This window comes from Pseudophryne corroboree, chromosome 4 (assembly GCF_028390025.1).
Source record: "Pseudophryne corroboree isolate aPseCor3 chromosome 4, aPseCor3.hap2, whole genome shotgun sequence".
NCBI lineage: Eukaryota > Metazoa > Chordata > Amphibia > Anura > Myobatrachidae > Pseudophryne > Pseudophryne corroboree.
The window spans coordinates 16942983-16964711 of NC_086447.1; the positions used below are offsets into that span (position 1 = coordinate 16942983).

The following is a 21729-nucleotide window of genomic DNA, read 5'->3' on the forward strand; positions in this document are numbered from 1 at the left end:
ATCCACTTAATTTTCTTTACCCTATTACTGAAATGGTAATTGACAAAAACAAGCTACATTGTCACCAGAAGAGCAATGCAAAATGTACAATTGATATTTCAAAATCATCTTTCCATCTTGAATTTCAATGATGCATTGGGGCAACGATTTTGTGAGAAACATCTTCACCCTTAAAGAAAGATTTTCTTAACTTCTTACCTGTGTGCTGATTAGATATCACCTGGTTTTCACATTAAACAGATTCCCACGTGAGAAAGCAGCAAGGATGCAGTGAGGTTTATGTTTCCTGGTGTCAACCTGTATTATTTCAGTGGACATTGTAATGAGGATGCATCTTGCTGCCTTTCCAATGAAGCAAGTTTTAATCAGTAATAGGTGAAAAACCATTCCTACAAAGGTGTTAATTTTCAGAGAGCAAATGTGTTAGCATAAAAATAAAGCCATAAAATGGAGAGCTGATTAATCACTCAATTGGATTTCTCTGCCTGCACAATTTTTTTTCTCTGCAACCCCATGCTAAATTGTGCTTCCTGTTTTTTATAAAATGACTTAATCAAATCTGACTCTGATTGCATCAGAGAAGGCCAGGTACCCTACACTATAAGAGGTGGTTTGAAATTTTGACTTATCTACTTAAAGATCACCAAAACTTGATCACACGGTCAGTTACGTCCCTGGGTGGGATTGAACCACCAACCTTTTGGTTAACAGCCGAATGCGCTAACCGATTGCGCCACAGAGACAGCTTGCAAAAGCATGTACTGACAAAGGCTAAAAAGCATTCATCTAGAAAGTTTCCTAGAAAAAGGTTAAAAAGGCAATAATCTGGAGAGTTTTGCAAGATTTTTCTTCCATTGACCAACGAAGAAACACATTGGTACTTTCACATGATGAGTGAGTACTTCAGGGTCTCTAACACTAACATGAGCAGCAGAGTGGCTCAGCGGAAGCGTGCTGGGCCCATAACCTAGAGGTCGATGGATCGAAACTATGCTCTGCTATGTGCACTTATTTTTTTGTTAATTAAATTCTTCCAAAACTGGGATTGATATTTGACTCTTTTATTTTTACTTAAAGTACAATAACTTTTAACATTTTAATTTGTTTTAATAGTATATTGACAGCATTGTTTTCTTTCAGAAATCCACTTAATTTTCTTTACCCTATTACTGAAATGGTAATTGACAAAAACAAGCTACATTGTCACCAGAAGAGCAATGCAAAATGTACAATTGATATTTCAAAATCATCTTTCCAGCTTGAATTTCAATGATGAATTGGGGCAACGATTTTGTGAGAAACATCTACACTTAAAGAAAGATTTTCTTAACTTATTACCTGTGTGCTGATTAGATATCACCTGGTTTTCACATTAAACAGATTCCCACTTGAGAAAGCAGCAAGGATGCAGTGAGGTTTATGTTTCCTGGTGTCAACCTGTATTCTTTCAGTGGACATTGTAATGAGGATGCATCTTGCTGCCTTTCCAATGAAGCAAGTTTTAATCAGTAATAGGTGAAAAACCATTCCTACAAAGGTGTTAATCAGAGACTTGGCTTTGTGGACACTTTTCAGAGAGCAAATGTGTTAGCATAAAAATAAAGCCATAAAATGGAGAGCTGATTAATCACTCAATTGGATTTCTCTGCCTGCATATTTTTTTTTCTCTGCAACCCCATGCTAAATTGTGCTTCCTGTTTTTTATAAAATGACTTAATCAAATCTGACTCTGATTGCATCAGAGAAGGCCAGGTACCCTACACTATAAGAGGTGGTTTGAAATTTTGACTTGTCTACTTAAAGATCACCAAAATTTGATCACACGTTCAGTTACATCCGTCGATGGAATTGAACCACCAACCTTTCGGTTAACAGCTCAATGCGCTAACCGATTGCGCCACAGATACAGCTTGCAAAAATATGTACTGACAAAGGCTAAAAAGCATTCATCTAGAAAGTTTCCTAGAAAAAGGTTAAAAAGGCAATAATCTGGAGAGTTTTGCAAGATTTTTCTTCCATTGACCAACGAAGAAACACATTGGTACTTTCACATGATGAGTGAGTACTTCAGGATCTCTTACATTTACATGAGCAGCAGAGTGGCGCAGCGGAAGCGTGCTGGACCCAGAGGTCGATGGATCGAAACCATCCCCTGCTATGTGCATTTCTTATTTTGTTAATTAAATTCTTCCAAAACTGGGATTGATATTTTGACTCTTTTATTTTTACTTAAAGTACAATAACTTTTAACATTTTAATTTGTTTTAATAGTATATTGACAGCATTGTTTTCTTTCAGAAATCCACTTAATTTTCTTTACCCTATTACTGAAATGGTAATTGACAAAAACAAGCTACATTGTCACCAGAAGAGCAATGCAAAATGTACAATTGATATTTCAAAATCATCTTTCCAGCTTGAATTTCAATGATGCATTGGGGCAACGATTTTGTGAGAAACATCTTCACCCTTAAATAAAGATTTTCTTAACTTCTTACCTGTGTGCTGATTAGATATCACCTGGTTTTCACATTAAACAGATTCCCACTTGAGAAAGCAGCAAGGATGCAGTGAGGTTTATGTTTCCTGGTGTCAACCTGTATTATTTCAGTGGACATTGTAATGAGGATGCATCTTGCTGCCTTTCCAATGAAGCAAGTTTTAATCAGTAATAGGTGAAAAACCATTCCTACAAAGGTGTTAATTTTCAGAGAGCAAATGTGTTCGCATAAAAATAAAGCCATAAAATGGAGAGCTGATTAATCACTCAATTGGATTTCTCTGCCTGCATAATTTTTTTCTCTGCAACCCCATGCTAAATTGTGCTTCCTGTTTTTTATAAAATGACTTAATCAAATCTGACTCTGATTGCATCAGAGAAGGCCAGGTACCCTACACTATAAGAGGTGGTTTGAAATTTTGACTTGTCTACTTAAAGATCACCAAAACTTGATCACACGGTCAGTAACGTCCCTGGGTGGGATTGAACCACCAACCTTTCGGTTAACAGCCGAATGCGCTAAACGATTGCGCCACAGAGACAGCTTGCAAAAGCATGTACTGACAAAGGCTAAAAAGCATTCATCTAGAAAGTTTCCTAGAAAAAGGTTAAAAAGGCAATAATCTGGAGAGTTTTGCAAGATTTTTCTTCCATTGACCAAGGAAGAAACACATTGGTACTTTCACATGATGAGTGAGTACTTCAGGATCTATTACACTTACATGAGCAGCAGAGTGGCGCAGCGGAAGCGTGCTGGGCCCATAACCTAGAGATCGATGGATCGAAACCATCCTCTGCTATGTGCACTTATTTTTTTGTTAATTAAATTCTTCCAAAACTGGGATTGATATTTTGACACTTTTATTTTTACTTAAAGTACAATAACTTTTAACATTTTAATTTGTTTTAATAGTATATTGACAGCATTGTTTTCTTTCAGAAATCCACTTAATTTTCTTTACCCTATTACTGAAATGGTAATTGACAAAAACAAGCTACATTGTCACCAGAAGAGCAATGCAAAATGTACAATTGATATTTCAAAATCATCTTTCCAGCTTGAATTTCGATGATGAATTGGGGCAACGATTTTGTGAGAAACATCTTCACCCTTAAAGAAAGATTTTCTTAACTTCTTACCTGTGTGCTGATTAGATATCACCTGGTTTTCACATTAAACAGATTCCCACTTGAGAAAGCAGCAAGGATGCAGTGAGGTTTATGTTTCCTGGTGTCAACCTGTATTATTTCAATGGACATTGTAATGAGGATGCATCTTGCTGCCTTTCCAATGAAGCAAGTTTTAATCAGTAATAGGTGAAAAACCATTCCTACAAAGGTGTTAATCAGAGACTTGGCTTTGTGGACACTTTTCAGAGAGCAAATGTGTTAGCATAAAAATAAAGCCATAAAATGGAGAGCTGATTAATCACTCAATTGGATTTCTCTGCCTGCATAATTTTTTTTCTCTGCAACCCCATGCTAAATTGTGCTTCCTGTTTTTTATAAAATGACTTAATCAAATCTGACTCTGATTGCATCAGAGAAGGCCAGATACCCTACACTATAAGAGGTGGTTTGAAATTTTGACTTGTCTACTTAAAGATCACCCAAATTTGATCACAAGGTCAATTACGTCCCCGGGTGGGATTGAACCACCAACCTTTCGGTTAACAGCCGAATGCGCTAACCGATTGTGCTACAGAGACAGCTTGCAAAAGCATGTACTGACAAAGGCTAAAAAGCATTCATCTAGAAAGTTTCCTAGAAAAAGTTTAAAAAGGCAATAATCTGGAGAGTTTTGCAAGATTTTTCTTCCATTGACCAACGAAGAAACACATTGGTACTTTCACATGATGAGTGTGTACTTCAGGATCTCTGACACTTACATGAGCAGCAGAGTGGCGCAGCGGAAGCGTGCTGGGCCCATAACCCAGAGGTCGGTGGATCGAAACCATCCTCTGCTATGTGCACTTATTTTTTTGTTAATTAAATTCTTCCAAAACTGGAATTGATATTTTGACTCTTTTATTTTTACTTAAAGTACAATAACTTTTAACATTTTAATTTGTTTTAATAGTATATTGACAGCATTGTTTTCTTTCAGAAATCCACTTAATTTTCTTTACCCTATTACTGAAATGGTAATTGACAAAAACAAGCTACATTGTCACCAGAAGAGCAATGCAAAATGTACAATTGATATTTCAAAATCATCTTTCCATCTTGAATTTCAATGATGCATTGGGGCAACGATTTTGTGAGAAACATCTTCACCCTTAAAGAAAGATTTTCTTAACTTCTTACCTGTGTGCTGATTAGATATCACCTGGTTTTCACATTAAACAGATTCCCACGTGAGAAAGCAGCAAGGATGCAGTGAGGTTTATGTTTCCTGGTGTCAACCTGTATTATTTCAGTGGACATTGTAATGAGGATGCATCTTGCTGCCTTTCCAATGAAGCAAGTTTTAATCAGTAATAGGTGAAAAACCATTCCTACAAAGGTGTTAATTTTCAGAGAGCAAATGTGTTAGCATAAAAATAAAGCCATAAAATGGAGAGCTGATTAATCACTCAATTGGATTTCTCTGCCTGCACAATTTTTTTTCTCTGCAACCCCATGCTAAATTGTGCTTCCTGTTTTTTATAAAATGACTTAATCAAATCTGACTCTGATTGCATCAGAGAAGGCCAGGTACCCTACACTATAAGAGGTGGTTTGAAATTTTGACTTATCTACTTAAAGATCACCAAAACTTGATCACACGGTCAGTTACGTCCCTGGGTGGGATTGAACCACCAACCTTTTGGTTAACAGCCGAATGCGCTAACCGATTGCGCCACAGAGACAGCTTGCAAAAGCATGTACTGACAAAGGCTAAAAAGCATTCATCTAGAAAGTTTCCTAGAAAAAGGTTAAAAAGGCAATAATCTGGAGAGTTTTGCAAGATTTTTCTTCCATTGACCAACGAAGAAACACATTGGTACTTTCACATGATGAGTGAGTACTTCAGGGTCTCTAACACTAACATGAGCAGCAGAGTGGCTCAGCGGAAGCGTGCTGGGCCCATAACCTAGAGGTCGATGGATCGAAACTATGCTCTGCTATGTGCACTTATTTTTTTGTTAATTAAATTCTTCCAAAACTGGGATTGATATTTGACTCTTTTATTTTTACTTAAAGTACAATAACTTTTAACATTTTAATTTGTTTTAATAGTATATTGACAGCATTGTTTTCTTTCAGAAATCCACTTAATTTTCTTTACCCTATTACTGAAATGGTAATTGACAAAAACAAGCTACATTGTCACCAGAAGAGCAATGCAAAATGTACAATTGATATTTCAAAATCATCTTTCCAGCTTGAATTTCAATGATGAATTGGGGCAACGATTTTGTGAGAAACATCTACACTTAAAGAAAGATTTTCTTAACTTATTACCTGTGTGCTGATTAGATATCACCTGGTTTTCACATTAAACAGATTCCCACTTGAGAAAGCAGCAAGGATGCAGTGAGGTTTATGTTTCCTGGTGTCAACCTGTATTCTTTCAGTGGACATTGTAATGAGGATGCATCTTGCTGCCTTTCCAATGAAGCAAGTTTTAATCAGTAATAGGTGAAAAACCATTCCTACAAAGGTGTTAATCAGAGACTTGGCTTTGTGGACACTTTTCAGAGAGCAAATGTGTTAGCATAAAAATAAAGCCATAAAATGGAGAGCTGATTAATCACTCAATTGGATTTCTCTGCCTGCATATTTTTTTTTCTCTGCAACCCCATGCTAAATTGTGCTTCCTGTTTTTTATAAAATGACTTAATCAAATCTGACTCTGATTGCATCAGAGAAGGCCAGGTACCCTACACTATAAGAGGTGGTTTGAAATTTTGACTTGTCTACTTAAAGATCACCAAAATTTGATCACACGTTCAGTTACATCCCTCGATGGAATTGAACCACCAACCTTTCGGTTAACAGCTCAATGCGCTAACCGATTGCGCCACAGATACAGCTTGCAAAAATATGTTCTGACAAAGGCTAAAAAGCATTCATCTAGAAAGTTTCCTAGAAAAAGGTTAAAAAGGCAATAATCTGGAGAGTTTTGCAAGATTTTTCTTCCATTGACCAACGAAGAAACACATTGGTACTTTCACATGATGAGTGAGTACTTCAGGATCTCTTACATTTACATGAGCAGCAGAGTGGCGCAGCGGAAGCGTGCTGGACCCATAACCCAGAGGTCGATGGATCGAAACCATCCCCTGCTATGTGCATTTCTTATTTTGTTAATTAAATTCTTCCAAAACTGGGATTGATATTTTGACTCTTTTATTTTTACTTAAAGTACAATAACTTTTAACATTTTAATTTGTTTTAATAGTATATTGACAGCATTGTTTTCTTTCAGAAATCCACTTAATTTTCTTTACCCTATTACTGAAATGGTAATTGACAAAAACAAGCTACATTGTCACCAGAAGAGCAATGCAAAATGTACAATTGATATTTCAAAATCATCTTTCCAGCTTGAATTTCAATGATGCATTGGGGCAACGATTTTGTGAGAAACATCTTCACCCTTAAATAAAGATTTTCTTAACTTCTTACCTGTGTGCTGATTAGATATCACCTGGTTTTCACATTAAACAGATTCCCACTTGAGAAAGCAGCAAGGATGCAGTGAGGTTTATGTTTCCTGGTGTCAACCTGTATTATTTCAGTGGACATTGTAATGAGGATGCATCTTGCTGCCTTTCCAATGAAGCAAGTTTTAATCAGTAATAGGTGAAAAACCATTCCTACAAAGGTGTTAATTTTCAGAGAGCAAATGTGTTAGCATAAAAATAAAGCCATAAAATGGAGAGCTGATTAATCACTCAATTGGATTTCTCTGCCTGCATAATTTTTTTCTCTGCAACCCCATGCTAAATTGTGCTTCCTGTTTTTTATAAAATGACTTAATCAAATCTGACTCTGATTGCATCAGAGAAGGCCAGGTACCCTACACTATAAGAGGTGGTTTGAAATTTTGACTTGTCTACTTAAAGATCACCAAAACTTGATCACACGGTCAGTAACGTCCCTGGGTGGGATTGAACCACCAACCTTTCGGATAACAGCCGAATGCGCTAAACGATTGCGCCACAGAGACAGCTTGCAAAAGCATGTACTGACAAAGGCTAAAAAGCATTCATCTAGAAAGTTTCCTAGAAAAAGGTTAAAAAGGCAATAATCTGGAGAGTTTTGCAAGATTTTTCTTCCATTGACCAACGAAGAAACACATTGGTACTTTCACATGATGAGTGAGTACTTCAGGATCTATTACACTTACATGAGCAGCAGAGTGGCGCAGCGGAAGCGTGCTGGGCCCATAACCTAGAGATCGATGGATCGAAACCATCCTCTGCTATGTGCACTTATTTTTTTGTTAATTAAATTCTTCCAAAACTGGGATTGATATTTTGACACTTTTATTTTTACTTAAAGTACAATAACTTTTAACATTTTAATTTGTTTTAATAGTATATTGACAGCATTGTTTTCTTTCAGAAATCCACTTAATTTTCTTTACCCTATTACTGAAATGGTAATTGACAAAAACAAGCTACATTGTCACCAGAAGAGCAATGCAAAATGTACAATTGATATTTCAAAATCATCTTTCCAGCTTGAATTTCGATGATGAATTGGGGCAACGATTTTGTGAGAAACATCTTCACACTTAAAGAAAGATTTTCTTAACTTCTTACCTGTGTGATGATTAGATATCACCTGGTTTTCACATTAAACAGATTCCCACTTGAGAAAGCAGCAAGGATGCAGTGATGTTTATGTTTCCTGGTGTCAACCTGTATTCTTTCAGTGGACATTGTAATGAGGATGCATCTTGCTGCCTTTCCAATGAAGCAAGTTTTAATCAGTAATAGGTGAAAAACCATTCCTACAAAGGTGTTAATCAGAGACTTGGCTTTGTGGACACTTTTCAGAGAGCAAATGTGTTAGCATAAAAATAAAGCCATAAAATGGAGAGCTGATTCATCACTCAATTGGATTTCTCTGCCTGCATAATTTTTTTCCTCTGCAACCCCATGCTAAATTGTGCTTCCTGTTTTTTATAAAATGACTTAATCAAATCTGACTCTGATTGCATCAGAGAAGGCCAGGTACCCTACACTATAAGAGGTGGTTTGAAATTTTGACTTGTCTACTTAAAGATCACCAAAATTTGATCACACGTTCAGTTACGTCCCTCGATGGGATTGAACCACCAACCTTTCGGTTAACAGCTGAATGCGCTAACCGATTGCGCCACAGAGACAGCTTGCAAAAGCATGTACTGACAAAGGCTAAAAAGCATTCATCTAGAAAGTTTCCTAGAAAAAGGTTAAAAAGGCAATAATCTGGAGAGTTTTGCAAGATTTTTCTTCCATTGACCAACGAAGAAACACATTGGTACTTTCACATGATGAGTGAGTACTTCAGGATCTCTGACACTAACATGAGCAGCCGAGTGGCGCAGCGGAAGCGTGCTGGGCCCATAACCAAGAGGTCGATGGATCGAAACCATCCTCTGCTATGTGCACTTAATTTTTTGTTAATTAAATTCTTCCAAAACTGGGATTGATATTTTGACTCTTTTATTTTTACTTAAAGTACAATAACTTTTAACATTTTAATTTGTTTTAATAGTATATTGACAGCATTGTTTTCTTTCAGAAATCCACTTAATTTTCTTTACCCTATTACTGAAATGGTAATTGACAAAAACAAGCTACATTGTCACCAGAAGAGCAATGCAAAATGTACAATTGATATTTCAAAATCATCTTTCCAGCTTGAATTTCAATGATGCATTGGGGCAACGATTTTGTGAGAAACATCTTCACCCTTAAATAAAGATTTTCTTAACTTCTTACCTGTGTGCTGATTAGATATCACCTGGTTTTCACATTAAACAGATTCCCACTTGAGAAAGCAGCAAGGATGCAGTGAGGTTTATGTTTCCTGGTGTCAACCTGTATTATTTCAGTGGACATTGTAATGAGGATGCATCTTGCTGCCTTTCCAATGAAGCAAGTTTTAATCAGTAATAGGTGAAAAACCATTCCTACAAAGGTGTTAATCAGAGACTTGGCTTTGTGGACACTTTTCAGAGAGCAAATGTGTTAGCATAAAAATAAAGCCATAAAATGGAGAGCTGATTAATCACTCAATTGGATTTCTCTGCCTGCATAATTTTTTTTCTCTGCAACCCCATGCTAAATTGTGCTTCCTGTTTTTTATAAAATGACTTAATCAAATCTGACTCTGATTGCATCAGAGAAGGCCAGGTACCCTACACTATAATAGGTGGTTTGAAATTTTGAATTGTCTACTTAAAGATCACCAAAACTTGATCACACGGTCAATAACATCCCTGGGTGGGATTGAACCACCAACCTTTAGGTTAACAGCCGAATGCGCTTACCGATTGCGCCACAGAGACAGCTTGCAAAAGCATGTACTGACAAAGGCTAAAAAGCATTCATCTAGAAAGTTTCCTAGAAAAAGGTTAAAAAGGCAATAATCTGGAGAGTTTTGCAAGATTTTTCTTCCATTGACCAACGAAGAAACACATTGGTACTTTCACATGATGAGTGAGTACTTCAGGGTCTCTAACACTAACATGAGCAGCAGAGTTGCTCAGCGGAAGCGTGCTGGGCCCATAACCCAGAGGTCAATTGATCGAAACCATCCTCTGCTATGTGCACTTAATTTTTTTGTTAATTAAATTCTTCCAAAACTGGGATTGATGTTTGACTCTTTTATTTTTACTTAAAGTACAATAACTTTTAACATTTTAATTTGTTTTAATAGTATATTGACAGCATTGTTTTCTTTCAGAAATCCACTTAATTTTCTTTACCCTATTACTGAAATGGTAATTGACAAAAACAAGCTACATTGTCACCAGAAGAGCAATGCAAAATGTACAATTGATATTTCAAAATCATCTTTCCAGCTTGAATTTCAATGATGAATTGGGGCAACGATTTTGTGAGAAACATCTTCACACTTAAAGAAAGATTTTCTTAACTTATTACCTGTGTGCTGATTAGATATCACCTGGTTTTCACATTAAACAGATTCCCACTTGAGAAAGCAGCAAGGATGCAGTGAGGTTTATGTTTCCTGGTGTCAACCTGTATTATTTCAGTGGACATTGTAATGAGGATGCATCTTGCTGCCTTTCCAATGAAGCAAGTTTTAATCAGTAATAGGTGAAAAACCATTCCTACAAAGGTGTTAATCAGAGACTTGGCTTTGTGGACACTTTTCAGAGAGCAAATGTGTTAGCATAAAAATAAAGCCATAAAATGGAGAGCTGATTAATCACTCAATTGGATTTCTCTGCCTGCATAATTTTTTTTCTCTGCAACCCCATGCTAAATTGTGCTTCCTGTTTTTTATAAAATGACTTAATCAAATCTGACTCTGATTGCATCAGAGAAGGCCAGGTACCCTACACTATAAGAGGTGGTTTGAAATTTTGACTTGTCTACTTAAAGATCACCAAAATTTGATCACACGGTCATTTACGTCCCTGGGTGGGATTGAACCACCAACCTTTCGGTTAACAGCCAAATGCGCTAACCGATTGCGCCACAGAGACAGCTTGCAAAAGCATGTACTGACAAAGGCTAAAAAGCATTCATCTAGAAAGTTTCCTAGAAAAACGTTAAAAAGGCAATAATCTGGAGAGTTTTGCAAGATTTTTCTTCCATTGACCAACGAAGAAACACATTGGTACTTTCACATGATGAGTGAGTACTTCAGGATCTCTGACACTAACATGAGCAGCCGAGTGGCGCAGCGGAAGCGTGCTGGTCACATAACCCAGAGGTCGATGGATCGAAACCATCGTCTGGTATGTGCACTTAATTTTTTGTTAATTAAATTCTTCCAAAACTAGGATTGATATTTTGACTCTTTTATTTTTACTTAAAGTACAATAACTTTTAACATTTTAATTTGTTTTAATAGTATATTGACAGCATTGTTTTCTTTCAGAAATCCACTTAATTTTCTTTACCCTATTATTGAAATGGTAATTGACAAAAACAAGCTACATTGTCACCAGAAAAGCAATGCAAAATGTACAATTGATATTTCAAAATCATCTTTCCAGCTTGAATTTCAATGATGCATTGGGGCAACGATTTTGTGAGAAACATCTTCACCCTTAAAGAAAGATTTTCTTAATTTATTACCTGTGTGCTGATTAGATATCACCTGGTTTTCACATTAAACAGATTCCCACTTGAGAAAGCAGCAAGGATGCAGTGAGGTTTATGTTTCCTGGTGTCAACCTGTATTCTTTCAGTGGACATTGTAATGAGGATGCATCTTGCTGCCTTTCCAATGAAGCAAGTTTTAATCAGTAATAGGTGAAAAACCATTCCTACAAAGGTGTTAATTTTCAGAGAGCAAATGTGTTAGCATAAAAATAAAGCCATAAAATGGAGAGCTGATTAATCACTCAATTGGATTTCTCTGCCTGCATAATTTTTTTTCTCTGCAACCCCATGCTAAATTGTGCTTCCTGTTTTTTATAAAATGACTTAATCAAATCTGACTCTGATTGCATCAGAGAAGGCCAGGTACCCTACACTATAAGAAGTGGTTTGAAATTTTGACTTGTCTACTTAAAGATCACCAAAATTTTATCACACGGTCAGTTACGTCCCTGGGTGGGATTAAACCACCAACCTTTCGGTTAACAGCCGAATGCGCTAACCGATTGCGCCACAGAGACAGCTTGCAAAAGCATGTACTGACAAAGGCTAAAAAGCATTCATCTAGAAAGTTTCCTAGAAAAAGGTTAAAAAGGCAATAATCTGGAGAGTTTTGCAAGATTTTTCTTCCATTGACCAACGAAGAAACACATTGGTACTTTCACATGATGAGTGAGTACTTCAGGATCTCTTACACTTACATGAGCAGCAGAGTGGCGCAGCGGAAGCGTGCTGGGCCCATAACCCAGAGGTCGATGGATCGAAACCATCCTCTGCTATGTGCACTTATTTTTTTGTTAATTAAATTCTTCCAAAACTGGGATTGATATTTTGACTCTTTTATTTTTTACTTAAAGTACAATAACTTTTAACATTTTAATTTGTTTTAATAGTATATTGACAGCATTGTTTTCTTTCAGAAATCCACTTAATTTTCTGTACCCTATTACTGAAATGGTAATTGACAAAAACTAACTACATTGTCACCAGAAGAGCAATGCAAAATGTACAATTGATATTTCAAAATCATCTTTCCAGCTTGAATTTCAATGATGCATTGGGGCAACGATTTTGTGAGAAACATCTTCACCCTTAAAGAAAGATTTTCTTAACTTCTTACCTGTGTGCTGATTAGATATCACCTGGTTTTCACATTAAACAGATTCCCACTTGAGAAAGCAGCAAGGATGCAGTGAGGTTTATGTTTCCTGGTGTCAACCTGTATTATTTCAGTGGACATTGTAATGAGGATGCATCTTGCTGCCTTTCCAATGAAGCAAGTTTTAATCAGTAATAGGTGAAAAACCATTCCTACAAAGGTGTTAATCAGAGACTTGGCTTTGTGGACACTTTTCAGAGAGCAAATGTGTTAGCATAAAAATAAAGCCATAAAATGGAGAGCTGATTAATCACTCAATTGGATTTCTCTGCCTGCATAATTTTTTTTCTCTGCAACCCCATGCTAAATTGTGCTTCCTGTTTTTTATAAAATGACTTAATCAAATCTGACTCTGATTGCATCAGAGAAGGCCAGGTACCCTACACTATAAGAGGTGGTTTGAAATTTTGACTTGTCTACTTAAAGATCACCAAAATTTGATCACAAGGTCAATTACGTCCCTGGGTGTGATTGAACCACCAACCTTTCGGTTAACAGCCGAAAGCGCTAACCGATTGCGCCACAGAGACAGCTTGCAAAAGCATGTGCTGACAAAGACTAAAAAGCATTCATCTAGAAAGTTTCCTAGAAAAAGGTTAAAAAGGCAATAATCTGGAGAGTTTTGCAAGATTTTTCTTCCATTGACCAACGAAGAAACACATTGGTACTTTCACATGATGAGTGAGTACTTCAGGATCTCTGGCACTTACATGAGCAGCAGAGTGGCGCAGCGGAAGCGTGCTGGGCCCATAACCCAGAGGTCGGTGAATCGAAACCATCCTCTGCTATGTGCACTTATTTTTTTGTTAATTAAATTCTTCCAAAACTGGAATTGATATTTTGACTCTTTTATTTTTACTTAAAGTACAATAACTTTTAACATTTTAATTTGTTTTAATAGTATATTGACAGCATTGTTTTCTTTCAGAAATCCACTTAATTTTCTTTACCCTATTACTGAAATGGTAATTGATAAAAACAAGCTACATTGTCACCAGAAGAGCAATGCAAAATGTACAATTGATATTTCAAAATCATCTTTCCATCTTGAATTTCAATGATGCATTGGGGCAACGATTTTGTGAGAAACATCTTCACCCTTAAAGAAAGATTTTCTTAACTTCTTACCTGTGTGCTGATTAGATATCACCTGGTTTTCACATTAAACAGATTCCCACTTGAGAAAGCAGCAAGGATGCAGTGAGGTTTATGTTTCCTGGTGTCAACCTGTATTATTTCAGTGGACATTGTAATGAGGATGCATCTTGCTGCCTTTCCAATGAAGCAAGTTTTAATCAGTAATAGGTGAAAAACCATTCCAACAAAGGTGTTAATCAGAGACTTGGCTTTGTGGACACTTTTCAGAGAGCAAATGTGTTAGCATAAAAATAAAGCCATAAAATGGAGAGCTGATTAATCACTCAATTGGATTTCTCTGCCTGCATATTTTTTTTTCTCTGCAACCCCATGCTAAATTGTGCTTCCTGTTTTTTATAAAATGACTTAATCAAATCTGACTCTGATTGCATCAGAGAAGGCCAGGTACCCTACACTATAAGAGGTGGTTTGAAATTTTGACTTGTCTACTTAAAGATCAGCAAAATTTGATCACAAGGTCAATTACGTCCTTGGGTGGTATTGAACCACCAGCCTTTCGGTTAACAGCCGAATGCGCTAATCGATTGCACCACAGAGACATCTTGCAAAAGCATGTACTAACAAAGGCTAAAAAGCATTCATCTAGAAAGTTTCCTAGAAAAAGGTTAAAAAGGCAATAATCTGGAGAGTTTTGCAAGATTTTTCTTCCATTGACCAACGAAGAAACACATTGGTACTTTCACATGATGAGTGAGTACTTCAGGATCTCTGACACTTACATGAGCAGCAGAGTGGCGCAGCGGAAGCGTGCTGGGCCCATAACCCAGAGGTCGGTGGATCGAAACCATCCTCTGCTATGTGCACTTATTCTTTGGTTAATTAAATTCTTCCAAAACTGGAATTGATATTTTGACTCTTTTATTTTTACTTAAAGTACAATAACTTTTAACATTTTAATTTGTTTTAATAGTATATTGACAGCATTGTTTTCTTTCAGAAATCCACTTAATTTTCTTTACCCTATTACTGAAATGGTAATTGACAAAAACAAGCTACATTGTCACCAGAAGAGCAATGCAAAATGTACAATTGATATTTCAAAATCATCTTTCCAGCTTGAATTTCAATGATGCATTGGGGCAACGATTTTGTGAGAAACATCTTCACCCTTAAAGAAAGATTTTCTTAACTTCTTACCTGTGTGCTGATTAGATATCACCTGGTTTTCACATTAAACAGATTCCCACTTGAGAAAGCAGCAAGGATGCAGTGAGGATTATGTTTCCTGGTGTCAACCTGTATTATTTCAGTGGACATTGTAATGAGGATGCATCTTGCTGCCTTTCCAATGAAGCAAGTTTTAATCAGTAATAGGTGAAAAACCATTCCTACAAAGGTGTTAATCAGAGACTTGGCTTTGTGGACACTTTTCAGAGAGCAAATGTGTTAGCATAAAAATAAAGCCATAAAATGGAGAGCTGATTAATCACTCAATTGGATTTCTCTGCCTGCATAATTTTTTTTCTCTGCAACCCCAATGCTAAATTGTGCTTCCTGTTTTTTATAAAATGACTTAATCAAATATGACTCTGATTGCATCAGAGAAGGACAGGTACCCTACACCATAAAAGGTGGTTTGAAATTTTGACTTGTCTACTTAAAGATCAGCAAAATTTGATCACAAGGTCAATTACGTCCCTGGGTGGTATTGAACCACCAGCCTTTCGGTTAACAGCCGAATGCGCTAATCGATTGCACCACAGAGACATCTTGCAAAAGCATGTACTAACAAAGGCTAAAAAGCATTCATCTAGAAAGTTTCCTAGAAAAAGGTTAAAAAGGCAATAATCTGGAGAGTTTTGCAAGATTTTTCTTCCATTGACCAACGAAGAAACACATTGGTACTTTCACATGATGAGTGAGTACTTCAGGATCTCTGACACTTACATGAGCAGCAGAGTGGCGCAGCGGAAGCGTGCTGGGCCCATAACCCAGAGGTCGGTGGATCGAAACCATCCTCTGCTATGTGCACTTATTTTTTGGTTAATTAAATTCTTCCAAAACTGGAATTGATATTTTGACTCTTTTATTTTTACTTAAAGTACAATAACTTTTAACATTTTAATTTGTTTTAATAGTATATTGACAGCATTGTTTTCTTTCAGAAATCCACTTAATTTTCTTTACCCTATTACTGAAATGGTAATTGACAAAAACAAGCTACATTGTCACCAGAAGAGCAATGCAAAATGTACAATTGATATTTCAAAATCATCTTTCCAGCTTGAATTTCAATGATGCATTGGGGCAACGATTTTGTGAGAAACATCTTCACCCTTAAAGAAAGATTTTCTTAACTTCTTACCTGTGTGCTGATTAGATATCACCTGGTTTTCACATTAAACAGATTCCCACTTGAGAAAGCAGCAAGGATGCAGTGAGGTTTATGTTTCCTGGTGTCAACCTGTATTATTTCAGTGGACATTGTAATGAGGATGCATCTTGCTGCCTTTCCAATGAAGCAAGTTTTAATCAGTAATAGGTGAAAAACCATTCCTACAAAGGTGTTAATCAGAGACTTGGCTTTGTGGACACTTTTCAGAGAGCAAATGTGTTAGCATAAAAATAAAGCCATAAAATGGAGAGCTGATTAATCACTCAATTGGATTTCTCTGCATGCATAATTTTTTTTCTCTGCAACCCCAATGCTAAATTGTGCTTCCTGTTTTTTATAAAATGACTTAATCAAATCTGACTCTGATTGCATCAGAGAAGGCCAGGTACCCTACACTATAAGAGGTGGTTTGAAATTTTGACTTGTCTACTTAAAGATCAGCAAAATTTGATCACAAGGTCAATTACGTCCCTGGGTGGTATTGAACCACCAGCCTTTCGGTTAACAGCCGAATGCGCTAATCGATTGCACCACAGAGACAACTTGCAAAAGCATGTACTAACAAAGGCTAAAAAGCATTCATCTAGAAAGTTTCCTAGAAAAAGGTTAAAAAGGCAATAATCTGGAGAGTTTTGCAAGATTTTTCTTCCATTGACCAACGAAGAAACACATTGGTACTTTCACATGATGAGTGAGTATTTCAGGATCTCTTGCACTTACATGAGCAGCAGAGTGGCGCAGCGGAAGCGTGCTGGGCCCATAACCCAGAGGTCGGTGGATCGAAACCATCCTCTGCTATGTGCACTTATTTTTTGGTTAATTAAATTCTTCCAAAACTGGAATTGATATTTTGACTCTTTTATTTTTACTTAAAGTACAATAACTTTTAACATTTTAATTTGTTTTAATAGTATATTGACAGCATTGTTTTCTTTCAGAAATCCACTTAATTTTCTTTACCCTATTACTGAAATGGTAATTGACAAAAACAAGCTACATTGTCACCAGAAGAGCAATGCAAAATGTACAATTGATATTTCAAAATCATCTTTCCAGCTTGAATTTCAATGATGCATTGGGGCAACGATTTTGTGAGAAACATCTTCACCCTTAAAGAAAGATTTTCTTAACTTCTTACCTGTGTGCTGATTAGATATCACCTGGTTTTCACATTAAACAGATTCCCACTTGAGAAAGCAGCAAGGATGCAGTGAGGTTTATGTTTCCTGGTGTCAACCTGTATTATTTCAGTGGACATTGTAATGAGGATGCATCTTGCTGCCTTTCCAATGAAGCAAGTTTTAATCAGTAATAGGTGAAAAACCATTCCTACAAAGGTGTTAATCAGAGACTTGGCTTTGTGGACACTTTTCAGAGAGCAAATGTGTTAGCATAAAAATAAAGCCATAAAATGGAGAGCTGATTAATCACTCAATTGGATTTCTCTGCCTGCATAATATTTTTTCTCTGCAACCCCAATGCTAAATTGTGCTTCCTGTTTTTTATAAAATGACTTAATCAAATATGACTCTGATTGCATCAGAGAAGGCCAGGTACCCTACACCATAAAAGGTGGTTTGAAATTTTGACTTGTCTACTTAAAGATCACCAAAATTTGATCACAAGGTCAATTACGTCCCTGGGTGGGATTGAACCACCAACCTTTCGGTTAACAGCCGAATGCGCTAACCGATTGCGCCACAGAGACAGCTTGCAAAAGCATGTGCTGACAAAGGCTAAAAAGCATTCATCTAGAAAGTTTCCTAGAAAAAGGTTAAAAAGGCAATAATCTGGAGAGTTTTGCAAGATTTTTCTTCCATTGACCAACGAAGAAACACATTGGTACTTTCACATGATGAGTGAGTACTTCAGGATCTCTGACACTTATGTGAGCAGCAGAGTGGCGCAGCGGAAGCGTGCTGGGCCCATAACCCAGAGGTCGGTGGATCGAAACCATCCTCTGCTATGTGCACTTATTTTTTGGTTAATTAAATTCTTCCAAAACTGGAATTGATATTTTGACTCTTTTATTTTTACTTAAAGTACAATAACTTTTAACATTTTAATTTGTTTTAATAGTATATTGACAGCATTGTTTTCTTTCAGAAATCCACTTAATTTTCTTTACCCTATTACTGAAATGGTAATTGACAAAAACAAGCTACATTGTCACCAGAAGAGCAATGCAAAATGTACAATTGATATTTCAAAATCATCTTTCCAGCTTGAATTTCAATGATGCATTGGGGCAACGATTTTGTGAGAAACATCTTCACCCTTAAAGAAAGATTTTCTTAACTTCTTACCTGTGTGCTGATTAGATATCACCTGGTTTTCACATTAAACAGATTCCCACTTGAGAAAGCAGCAAGGATGCAGTGAGGTTTATGTTTCCTGGTGTCAACCTGTATTATTTCAGTGGACATTGTAATGAGGATGCATCTTGCTGCCTTTCCAATGAAGCAAGTTTTAATCAGTAATAGGTGAAAAAACATTCCAACAAAGGTGTTAATCAGAGACTTGGCTTTGTGGACACTTTTCAGAGAGCAAATGTGTTAGCATAAAAATAAAGCCATAAAATGGAGAGCTGATTAATCACTCAATTTGATTTCTCTGCCTGCATATTTTTTTTTCTCTGCAACCCCATGCTAAATTGTGCTTCCTGTTTTTTATAAAATGACTTAATCAAATCTGACTCTGATTGCATCAGAGAAGGCCAGATACCCTACACTATAAGAGGTGGTTTGAAATGTTGAATTGTCTACTTAAAGATCAGCAAAATTTGATCACAAGGTCAATTACGTCCCTGGGTGGTATTGAACCACCAGCCTTTCGGTTAACAGCCGAATGCGCTAATCGATTGCACCACAGAGACAACTTGCAAAAGCATGTACTAACAAAGGCTAAAAAGCATTCATCTAGAAAGTTTCCTAGAAAAAGGTTAAAAAGGCAATAATCTGGAGAGTTTTGCAAGATTTTTCTTCCATTGACCAACGAAGAAACACATTGGTACTTTCACATGATGAGTGAGTACTTCAGGATCTCTGACACTTACATGAGCAGCAGAGTGGCGCAGCGGAAGCGTGCTGGGCCCATAACCCATAGGTCGGTGGATCGAAACCATCCTCTGCTATGTGCACTTATTTTTTGGTTAATTAAATTCTTCCAAAACTGGAATTGATATTTTGACTCTTTTATTTTTACTTAAAGTACAATAACTTTTAACATTTTAATTTGTTTTAATAGTATATTGACAGCATTGTTTTCTTTCAGAAATCCACTTAATTTTCTTTACCCTATTACTGAAATGGTAATTGACAAAAACAAGCTACATTGTCACCAGAAGAGCAATGCAAAATGTACAATTGATATTTCAAAATCATCTTTCCAGCTTGAATTTCAATGATGCATTGGGGCAACGATTTTGTGAGAAACATCTTCACCCTTAAAGAAAGATTTTCTTAACTTCTTACCTGTGTGCTGATTAGATATCACCTGGTTTTCACATTAAACAGATTCCCACTTGAGAAAGCAGCAAGGATGCAGTGAGGTTTATGTTTCCTGGTGTCAACCTGTATTATTTCAGTGGACATTGTAATGAGGATGCATCTTGCTGCCTTTCCAATGAAGCAAGTTTTAATCAGTAATAGGTGAAAAACCATTCCTACAAAGGTGTTAATCAGAGACTTGGCTTTGTACACACTTTTCAGAGAGCAAATGTGTTAGCATAAAAATAAAGCCATAAAATGGAGAGCTGATTAATCACTCAATTGGATTTCTCTGCCTGCATAATTTTTTTTCTCTGCAACCCCAATGCTAAATTGTGCTTCCTGTTTTTTATAAAATGACTTAATCAAATATGACTCTGATTGCATCAGAGAAGGCCAGGTACCCTACACCATAAAAGGTGGTTTGAAATTTTGACTTGTCTACTTAAAGATCAGCAAAATTTGATCACAAGGTCAATTACGTCCCTTGGTGGGATTGAACCACCAACCTTTCGGTTAACAGCCGAATGCGCTATTCGATTGCACCACAGAGACAGCTTGCAAAAGCATCTACTGACAAAGGCTAAAAAGCATTCATCTAGAAAGTTTCCTAGAAAAAGGTTAAAAAGGCAATAATCTGGAGAGTTTTGCAAGATTTTTCTTCCATTGACCAACGAAGAAACACATTGGTACTTTCAGATGATGAGTGAGTACTTCAGGATCTCTGACACTTACATGAGCAGCAGAGTGGCGCAGTGGAAGCGTGCTGGGCCCATAACCCAGAGGTCGGTGGATCGAAACCATCCTCTGCTATGTGCACTTATTTTTTTGTTAATTAAATTCTTCCAAAACTGGAATTGATATTTTGACTCTTTTATTTTTACTTAAAGTACAATAACTTTTAACATTTTAATTTGTTTTAATAGTATATTGACAGCATTGTTTTCTTTCAGAAATCCACTTAATTTTCTTTACCCTATTACTGAAATGGTAATTGACAAAAACAAGCTACATTGTCACCAGAAGAGCAATGCAAAATGTACAATTGATATTTCAAAATCATCTTTCCATCTTGAATTTCAATGATGCATTGGGGCAACGATTTTGTGAGAAACATCTTCACCCTTAAAGAAAGATTTTATTAACTTCTTACCTGTGTGCTGATTAGATATCACCTGGTTTTCACATTAAACAGATTCCCACTTGAGAAAGCAGCAAGGATGCAGTGAGGTTTATGTTTCCTGGTGTCAACCTGTATTATTTCAGTGGACATTGTAATGAGGATGTATCTTGCTGCCTTTCCAATGCAGCAAGTTTTAATCAGTAATAGGTGAAAAACCATTCCAACAAAGGTGTTAATCAGAGACTTGGCTTTGTGGACACTTTTCAGAGAGCAAATGTGTTAGCATAAAAATAAAGCCATAAAATGGAGAGCTGATTAATCACTCAATTGGATTTCTCTGCCTGCATATTTTTTTTTCTCTGCAACCCCATGCTAAATTGTGCTTCCTGTTTTTTATAAAATGACTTAATCAAATCTGACTCTGATTGCATCAGAGAAGGCCAGGTACCCTACACTATAAGAGGTGGTTTGAAATTTTGACTTGTCTACTTAAAGATCAGCAAAATTTGATCACAAGGTCAATTACGTCCCTGGGTGGTATTGAACCACCAGCCTTTCGGTTAACAGCCGAATGCGCTAATCGATTGCACCACAGAGACAACTTGCAAAAGCATGTACTAACAAAGGCTAAAAAGCATTCATCTAGAAAGTTTCCTAGAAAAAGGTTAAAAAGGCAATAATCTGG

At 36.6% G+C, this 21729-nt stretch overlaps 9 non-coding genes across 9 annotated transcripts; 2 read left to right on the forward strand and 7 right to left on the reverse strand.

The window, feature by feature from the left end:
- Positions 1-669: 669 nt before the first annotated feature.
- Positions 670-743, reverse strand: TRNAN-GUU (transfer RNA asparagine (anticodon GUU)). The gene has a single exon. It is a non-coding gene; the product is annotated as a tRNA-Asn (tRNA).
- Positions 744-2968: 2225 nt separating this feature from the next.
- On the reverse strand, positions 2969-3042 carry TRNAN-GUU (transfer RNA asparagine (anticodon GUU)). The gene has a single exon. It is a non-coding gene; the product is annotated as a tRNA-Asn (tRNA).
- Positions 3043-4135: 1093 nt separating this feature from the next.
- On the reverse strand, positions 4136-4209 carry TRNAN-GUU (transfer RNA asparagine (anticodon GUU)). Its single transcript has one exon. It is a non-coding gene; the product is annotated as a tRNA-Asn (tRNA).
- Positions 4210-5278: 1069 nt separating this feature from the next.
- Positions 5279-5352, reverse strand: TRNAN-GUU (transfer RNA asparagine (anticodon GUU)). The gene has a single exon. It is a non-coding gene; the product is annotated as a tRNA-Asn (tRNA).
- A 5733-nt stretch (positions 5353-11085) lies between these two features.
- Positions 11086-11159, reverse strand: TRNAN-GUU (transfer RNA asparagine (anticodon GUU)). The gene has a single exon. It is a non-coding gene; the product is annotated as a tRNA-Asn (tRNA).
- A 1069-nt stretch (positions 11160-12228) lies between these two features.
- Positions 12229-12302, reverse strand: TRNAN-GUU (transfer RNA asparagine (anticodon GUU)). The gene has a single exon. It is a non-coding gene; the product is annotated as a tRNA-Asn (tRNA).
- A 186-nt stretch (positions 12303-12488) lies between these two features.
- TRNAM-CAU (transfer RNA methionine (anticodon CAU)) lies at positions 12489-12560 on the forward strand. The gene has a single exon. It is a non-coding gene; the product is annotated as a tRNA-Met (tRNA).
- Positions 12561-18067: 5507 nt separating this feature from the next.
- On the reverse strand, positions 18068-18141 carry TRNAN-GUU (transfer RNA asparagine (anticodon GUU)). The gene has a single exon. It is a non-coding gene; the product is annotated as a tRNA-Asn (tRNA).
- A 2521-nt stretch (positions 18142-20662) lies between these two features.
- Positions 20663-20734, forward strand: TRNAM-CAU (transfer RNA methionine (anticodon CAU)). Its single transcript has one exon. It is a non-coding gene; the product is annotated as a tRNA-Met (tRNA).
- The last annotated feature ends 995 nt before the right edge of the window (positions 20735-21729 follow it).